This window comes from Teleopsis dalmanni, chromosome 2 (genome assembly GCF_002237135.1).
Source record: "Teleopsis dalmanni isolate 2A chromosome 2, ASM223713v2, whole genome shotgun sequence".
NCBI classification, from domain to species: domain Eukaryota; kingdom Metazoa; phylum Arthropoda; class Insecta; order Diptera; family Diopsidae; genus Teleopsis; species Teleopsis dalmanni.
In genome coordinates this window covers 200,217,914-200,227,469 of record NC_051847.1, presented here as the reverse complement: position 1 = coordinate 200,227,469, position 9,556 = coordinate 200,217,914, and the positions used below count along the sequence as shown (strand labels likewise).

General features: G+C 30.9%; 1 protein-coding gene across 1 annotated transcript in view; it reads right to left on the bottom strand.

The window, feature by feature from the left end:
- Positions 1-9,311, bottom strand: part of LOC119676554 (mitochondrial coenzyme A transporter SLC25A42-like) — a 71,718-nt gene extending 62,407 nt beyond the window's left edge. Inside the window, exon 1 of the mRNA XM_038087794.1 lies at positions 9,275-9,311. The gene's annotated coding sequence lies outside the window, so the exon portion shown is untranslated. The remainder of the gene's footprint in view (positions 1-9,274) is intronic.
- Positions 9,312-9,556: the final 245 nt, after the last annotated feature.

Here is a 9,556-nt window from a genome sequence, read left to right as displayed (position 1 = left end):
AGATTATAAAAAACGAGTAGATTAAATCTAACACGTTTAAATGTTAAGTTTAGAATAGAAGAATATTTAGTTTACTTTTTTTATAGGACCCTCTTTATAGGAATATTTTTTCTAAGAAAATTTATTAGTAATTCAAGACATAATATGTTCATATATATAATATAGGGGTTGAGAACGTGGTGCTCTTTAACACATTAATCATTAACATTAATCATTAACATTTCAATTTCAATATCACTGAAGTGTAATAGTTACCTAATGTTTTTTCGAGCGTTACCACTGATATATATATATATTCTTTTCTAGTAGTTTTTAAACTTATCTCAGTCTTATATTCAATCCATACGTAAGTATAGTAACTACCGTACCGTAGCTAGAAATGTCAAAAATCTCTAGCTATTGTATTCCATATAATAATCAAACGTACTTTTAAATTATAGTTGTTATTGTGATAACCTCTGGAAATTTCACTATACCCGTGTAATAGTCACTTTTAGGAAGGGTGAACAGCAATTGGTAGTCGAAAATGACTAATGGCACCAAGACGTATCCCTTGCCGCTACTGTAATCATTAAACCCCAGTAGCTAGAAATAGCAAAAACGGAGTTGATAAAATGCATAATTTAAGTACGCTGTAAGATTAGACTACAGTCGCTGGCTACTTAGTTGTATTCCATACTCTGTATTTTAGGGAGAGTGTGCAGTAAAATCGAGCGTTGGTTATAATCATTAGGATTGTAACGAACGACTGTTGTTTAAACGTTTGTTGGACATTTATATTCAATCGTTCGCCTATATCCTACTCAAATCACTTAACACTTACTCTCTTTTTCTTAAGCACTTATGGATTACTAAAAGGAGAAACATATCTATTGGACCTTAAGAGCTCAATCGCTCAATATATTCTTTATTTTAACTCAGTCAATTGAGTCTAACAAAACCATTAACGCGTTTTGACCTGACATATCACTCGTCTCCAGACATTTTCGCTTCGTGAGTTTCTTCTTAAGTTTCGTTCATCAGGAGTGGTCAGCATTCTCTTAACTTATTCGATTTATTAATGACATGACCATTTCCTACGTCTGTTTCTTTCAATTGTCGCTTTAAATACCTATTTAGCTTTTTTATTCAAAACAGTAAAGCCGCTGTATATTAATTCTCCGAATATTTATACCATAATAAAATTCGTACAGTTCGTGGTTTATTCGAATGTGGCATTCGTCGCCAACTCCCAGGAAGTCAAAACTCTTATGAAGAACTTTTTTCCCGAACTCTCAAACATTCCCAGTACTGCTTCAACATTCTGTGATGACGTTAATGCTTCTGATCTATAGCAACGTTCAGGTAAGCTGGTCGACCGATAAAGCGTAAGTTTTATCGGTCGAGAGCTCTACATCCCAATTACGTAGAAATCTCGTAGTAGTATCGTTTAGGTAATATTTAATATGGTTTTCAAACTGAAATCGTTGTTATCAGACTAGTAGCTAGACATATGCTTCGGGAGTGGTCTTCAGATAATTTCTTAGGTAATATTTAATGTAATCTTCAAGCTGAACTCGGTGTTGTCAGACATGTAGCTAGAAATATACTTCGAAAGTGACTTTCAGATAATTTCCAGAATTTAAAAAATAGTCTATATCCATTTATCTGTTACTTTAAACACTCATAATGAATTAATAATGAAGATATATATGTATACATTTTCTCAACTGCTCAAGTTGGTTGTGCCTGGTTGTTGTTATTAATTTCGAGGACAAGATAAATAAAATCCTTAACACCTTCGAGCTAATAGTCAGCAGGAATCAGGTCGACGTCGGAACAATCTATAGATTTTCCAGTAGCCGACATATACCTCATTTTAAATATAGCCTATATTCTATTTTTATAAATTCCATCAATAGGTATACATAATTTTTAGAAACTTATAAGACTTCTATTAAAGCTTCTATATTTTCTGAGGTGTGTGCATGTGCTTGCTCAAAGGTCATAATATTAAATTACATTTTTCGTAGTATTTAATTTAAAACTCAACAAATTTAATTAGAAGTATGTGTCCAAATTAGTCTCTAAGGACTACTCTATATATATATAGTATATTTACAAGACACACATGTGCAAATAAAAGCAACATAAACAACTGCCTAATTATTTCACAAAATAAAAAATTGTATTGCATTCTAGTTAACATATGTTTTGTCGTAAAGCACATCGTAATACACATCCATGAGATACAATAGTGACATAATTTTAATCACGACCAATTCAAGATACAAAGGCGCGCTGTTAATTGTGCATTACGTTTTCGCGTAAGAACGTAAAATATTTTGTTATAAACAAAATCAACAACAACAACAAATAAATTTTTAAGTGACTTTAAGTGGATTTAAAAAAAAAAATGTATTTCTAAAAATATTGTTTACTTGTTTATTATAAAAAAAAATTATTTAATTGATATTTCTAGTCCATTCTAGCGAATTCAAAGATAAGCTACATTTCAATAAGTAAACAACTCTTAAGTAAATAATAGTAAATAATAAACGATAAGTAATACTAAATTAGTGGAGAGCAATTTCCATTTGAAGTATATATTTAAATCTGTTTTGCAAAATTATAAAAAAGATACAAATTTATTGTTTCAACTAATCGGTTAATTTACACAAACTTGCTAAACAGATAGAATATACAATCTGTCTAAGTTAAAGCTTAGTAACTAGAAATAATATGCTACTTTAATGACTTAAGCCATACACAACTAAAGAAAATGTAAGACACTAATTGCTATTATAAAAATTCAGATATATTATTTTTTTGTCACATTTATATATATTTTATTTTGCTATTGAAATAATATTAAGAATGCAATTAAATATTATTTATTCTATTAATTAAGACATTTGAGAAGATTATAAATGACAGTATTTGATAAATCTTATACATAAGCGACTTATTGATGTTTTTTTTCAAACTAGCTTACGAAAAAAACATCTAATCATATAATTCCTAAAATTGAACCTTCCAGCGGGCTAAATAAACAACATACTTACGGCTCTGCGTTATATTTACGTATATACAAGTAGGCCAACACATGTTGGAAAAAACAAATTATAGATGTCATAACTTAAGTACCTGCAGTGTTGCCAGTATTATGTACAAACACATATTCAAGTAAATAATCTATGTGTTCTCGAACAATTAAGAGGATTGCAGATTGCTAATTGATATTTTAATCAAAAACTTTCTACTTCTAATAAATGCATAGAAGTTAATCTAAAGTGACGAGTGCTGGAAATGCAAGGATGCGGGTATTAGCGAAACTCTGGAACATCTACTTTGTTTTCGCCTAACCCTCTCAAAAACTCAACTTAAATCTTTTGGAACCTACAATTTTTAAGAACTTATTCTCAAAATTAATCTAGACTCACGCTCCTATTGGAGATAAAGAAAATAACAACAACATTCTTAACACTCATCTTAAGTAATATGAGCGATATTTATTGCCTTAAAGGGATCTAATCTGGTACGGCAATGAAATCTGACACCATGCAGAACAATGCATGGTGTAAGACAGTTAGCTGTACCTACCAATCTATCTAACGAGTAACATATGAACATCCTCTCAGTTTTCGCCTCAACTAAAATCCTTTAGAAATAGCATTTTTAGGAGTTGAACTTATTCCATAATATTGGAATGAACTTATTCTCAAAATTTACTAATTCTTAATGGATTTTTCTTAACACTCATCTTAAGTAATATACACGGTATTTTTGCCTAAAAGGGGTCTAATCTGGTACTGCTACGAAACAATCAGTATAGAAGTGGTGTCTACATAACGAGTAACATATGAATATAAGTATAAAAAATTATAAATTGAAATAAAAGAAAGACATTCAACAAGTTCAACCGGCTTCAAATCCCTTTGGTACTATATTTTTTCTAATAATAAGTTAACTGAAGAGCACAGTACGTAGAAGCTTACTATAGTGTCACACCTACTAAATTTGCCTTACACCACAGACAACTTCTATACGTTGTCTATACTTTTACCATGTTCAAACCAAACACCTTTTTTATTTTTTTAATAATATATAAAATTTTAAACATTTAAATGTTTATACGATATAGTCTCTGTGCAAACTTTTTGCCTGAACATCGCACTAAATTAAACAAAAACTCTCAACATCCATTACTAAAGTAATTAAGTTCTACATTACTTGTTGTATTTGTCCTACAGGTCCTACTTTATATGACTAGCACTACGTAATTGAATTCTTAACAATTACAAAGTGACCACTTTCACTCTACTCACGCAATCAGTAAGTAGTCAACTTATTTCAAACACAATCGATAGGAGAAAAATAAGCAAAAGTTAAAGTGCCAACTTACATTGTGACCGAAAAGCTTTCGGAAATTCTCATTTAAAATTCGCGCGCTGTATATTTTTCGATATTTTAAGTTTATGTAGTTTGGCAGCACTGTCCTTAATTACTATGCCAAAAATGAGCGCGATCTGTCAGACAGTTCGTTTACGGCAGCTGTTGAAACCAGTTCACCTCAGTAGTGCGTTGCGAAAAAAACAATGGAAAAAAATATTGAACAAAGAGTTTGCATCAAATTTTGTTTTTCGAACGAAATTTCGTGTGCAGAATCGTTGCGAATGCTACAAAAGGCTTATGGGGAATCAGTTTTATCGAAAACTCAAGTTTATGAGTGGTACAAAGCCTTTCAGGACTGTCGTACGACCGTCGAAGACATGCCGCGTTCTGGACGACCTTCGACCTCTACCACCGACGAAAACATTGAAAAGGCAAAGGAAATCGTGTTCAAAAATCCTCATGTGAGTGTTAGAGAGATAGCACGAGAGCTAGGCATCGGTCGTGAGATGGCTCGTTTGATTTTGGTGGACAATTTGTGTATGCGACGTGTCAACGCCCGGCTTGTTCCGATTCACCTCAATTTGTTCAACATTATCAACGATTTTAAGGCCAAACATTCAATAAATACCATCGAACAGCCACCGTATTCACCTGATCTTGCACCGTGTGACTTTTTCCTGTTTCCCAACCTCAAATTACCACTCAGAGGAACGCGTTTTGAATCCATAGAAGACGTAAAACAGAATTCGCAGAGGGAACTCAAAGCCATACCGGAAAGCGCCTATAAAAAATGTTTTGATGATTGGAAGAAACGTTGGCATTTGTGTATCGCTTCTAATGGAGCATATTTTGAAGGAGATAAAATAAATATTGATGAAGATTAAGAATTTTGCGTTTTATTTAAAATTTTCCGGAAACTTTTCGGTCACAATGTATAGCACTAATAAAGTGAAACATAAAAATCGTATTTAATAGCAACAAAAAATAAAACAAATATAATATAGTTACGGAATAGAAATAGAAGAAATATCACAGAAGTTAAACAAAATATATTGGGGTCACAGAGAGAGCAGAGTTAAAAAAGAAAGAGACGGAAACATCAGAACAACATTCTGATGTGCTCGTATTATGGCAAATCGTGTTTGAATTACAAATACTAGAAAACACGAATTCGACGATAAATACAAAAAAATTTATTTATATGACAAATTTTATTTATAATCATTATATTATATTATAAATATATATAATAAAATATGTATTTTAATAAAATCTTCTGTTGAAGCGTCTATTAGTGAAAGTAGAAGAAAGCGACCTATAAAAAGGTTTGTTATGCTGTACTCATCGTCTTAAAAATACGTAGTCTAAGAAAACAAGATTAGAGAAGTGTGTCGAAGTATTATTGAAGAGAGATGTGCTTGAGGAAGTACTAGTCTGTTATGCTAAGAATGATGATGACATTACAGACAGATACTAATTAATCTATTAAATTAATTAGTATCTGTTTGTAAAATTAAATAATGTTAAATTAAAATAATATTAATATATTTTTTTATTATATAGTTAAATAATATTTAATTTTATTTTTATTTATTTTATGTAATTTAAAAAAATAGTGAATCAAATTTTTATTGGTGTTTGTTTTATTACGTATTACCGTAGGGTATACGTACGATTCTATATAATACATTGTGACCGAAAAGTTTCCGGTCACAATGTACAAACGCAAAATTCTTAATCTTCATCAATATTTATTTTATCTCCTTCAAAATATGCTCCATTAGAAGCGATACACAAATGCCAACGTTTCTTCCAATCATCAAAACATTTTTTATTGGCGCTTTCCGGTATGGCTTTGAGTTCCCTCTGCGAATTCTGTTTTTCGTCTTCTATGGATTCAAAACGCGTTCCTCTGAGTGGTAATTTGAGTTTGGGAAACAGGAAAAAGTCACACGGTGCAAGATCAGGTGAATACGGTGGCTGTTTGATGGTATTTATTGAATGTTTGGCCTTAAAATCGTTGATAATGTTGGCTCGGTGCGAGGGAGCATTATCGTCATGAAAAATCCATGAATTATCCTTCCACAATTGAGGCCGTTTACGGCGGATAGCTCTCACGACCGATGCCTAGCTCTCGTGCTATCTCTCTAACACTCACATGAGGATTTTGGAACACGATTTCCTTTGCCTTTTCAATGTTTTCGTCGGTGGTAGAGGCCGAAGGTCGTCCAGAACGCGGCATGTCTTCGACGGTCGTACGACCGTCCTGAAAGGCTTTGTACCACTCATAAACTTGAGTTTTCGATAAAACTGATTACCCATAAGCCTTTTGTAGCATTCGCAACGATTCTGCACACGAAATTTCGTTCGAAACACAAAATTTGATGCAAACTCTTTGTTCAATATTTTTTTCCATTGTTTTTTCGCAACGCACTACTGAGGGGAACTGGTTTCAACAGCTGCCGTAAACGAAACTGTCTGACAGATCGCGCTCATTTTTGGCATAGTAATTAAGGACAGTGCTGCCAAACTACATAAACTTAAAATATCGAAAAATATACAGCGCGCGAATTTTAAATGAGAACTTCCGAAAACCTTTCGGTCACAATGTACATGTTATCAAACTGAGGATAGTAGGGGTGCACTCAAAGTCTATTTGCTTAGTAAATTTGAGTATTTAATTGATTTTAAATTTATCTATGATTCCATATGTTCACTATCTTTAAAATAAAATGTGGCCTTTTAATTTAATAGGTTCTTTACCTCTACATTAGTCAGGGTAAATTGTTATTGGTATTAGATTTAATAGGCATACAATAGATATGCCTATTATATCTATTGTAAATTTATAGGAACAAATACAACTACTCGTAATTGTTAATATACGAGTAGTAAATGTTATTGATAATGATAATTCCATGTTCTTGAAATGAATAGAAAGGCATGTACTCATATAATATGAATGGTATTGGGTATATAGTATATGGTAGTCACCTCATTTTAGACAGAATCGTTATAGTATGAACAATATACATTACAATTGCATATTAATTTAATATCATTGATGAATGTAGAGCATTTTGTGGTCGTTATTGCCTGATGCCTGATAATCTATAGAGTCATTCAATGCGAAAAAGTGCCGGCTTACAAACAAGTTCCATTTTTGACCTATGCAATTTGTTGTTGTCATTTTACGCAGCAGGTATTTAAATGAGTAGTGTTTTTATTTTTATTCTAACTCAAATAGCAAGTCAAGGTTTTATACTTGAATATCTTTGCATAGAAGTATCTTTTATATTTTTATTAATTTGTTTTTGTTTTTGTTTTTAGTTTCGTATTTCCACTCGCATCAACAAGAAAACTATCTGACTAAATTGCACAAGTATCTTAGCGCTGGCAGTGGACTTTGGACCTTGTTCATAATACCGCTTTCAATATGGAAAATATATAAAAAAAATTTTAAAGTAAATGGACTGCATTTTATATTATTCAAATGTTATTTTGCCGGTTAAATCATTTAAATTACTATTTACAATTAGTTTTGAAATAATAAAAATAAAAAATAGGAGCTACTCTTACTACAATTTCTACAATTTACTACAATTTCATTTGGTTAAATTTATTTAAAACTATTTGTAAAATAAATAAATTGGATAATAAAATTACATACAATTTTTTATATTTATTTAATAACAAATTATTTTATTTATTTCATATTTTATACAAACATTTGTGTACGTGACAAATAAAAAATACTCATATGAGTTAAGGAAACAATGGTCGATCGTTCTGGTCTATTCATGAAAACGACGGGTTGTGCGGAAGGCGTTGTAATATGGCGACGGAGAATAGTAAATTGATATGTTTACGCGTCTCTTTGAATAATATTTATTGTATTTTTACAATTGCTTTGCTAAAAATAGCTTGTAATTACACTAATAATAATAAGATAAATTAAAAAAATGAGCTCTGAAATCTTTTTGTTAAGCTAACCTTATTGTTATCATTATAGTAGTAAATCTATATATATATATATATATATATAGAATTGGACATAACGTTCTTAATTGGAGAGTAAAATTTTTTTAAGTGATAGTATGACATTATAAGTTAATGATAAATAAAGATTTTCTTACAATTTGATTTATGTCAGAGATACATACCCTATCTCAGAAAAAAATTCAGAACAATTATAATATGATAATTAAATTAAAGATCTACTTGCAATTTGATTTATATCACAGAGTTAAGCCATAGGACTATACGGAACATAGAAAAAAACTGCACCTAACTAGGCTAGTTATTTATATATTAATGCATCTGCATATATTTATAAAGTGGTCCTAAAAATCCTTTATTAATTTATTGTCCAGCATCACAGATAAATTAAACTACTTCTCGGGTTCCTGAAAAGTCATTTTATTGACTTTATTAGTTAAATATTTCACAATTCTTATCAAAAAGAACCGAAATGAAAAACTTTTTTGTTCTTTTTTCTTTGGCTCACAATTATCTTAGATCAGGACTGTCCAAACCAGATGCGATTGAGGGCCAATACAATACAACAAATAATATAGTTTTATCTGTACACCAAAACAAAATTTGTGTAATTGTAGTAGTTTAAAAACATGTAGCTGGCCGTACAAACATTATCCACGGGCCGCATGTGGTCCGTGGGTCGTGCTTTGGACAGCTCTCGTCTAGATTTATAGTTTTTAATTACCGAAATTAACCACAAATGTTCTCTCTGGGCGAAATTTTAGTCAATGTCGAAGATCAAAGATGCAACATAATAAACTTAATTCAAATTTACAGTTAGTACGTATATAGTTCCTGAACTATATTCTATTAGACCCTACTTACATAATTTTACTGAACAATTTTAGGAATCTTAACTTACCTAAATTTTGACTTCGACTTATGTGCTTTTGATGTTTAAGGGACTCTGTATTAAATTAAGAGAGCATTTCTCGTAATGAGTATGCTCTACAAATTGTATAATACATAAGGTTTATAGTAAAAATTTTTTTATTATTCTATTTTTTTGTTTTTGATACATTCAGTAATTTATCAATAGTTCAATATATGCTCTTCTAAAATAATAAAATTTTGTGTTTTAATTATTAGAAGTAACAGCCGCACATTACGACACCACTTTGATAACTATTGATTTTTTTCTAGT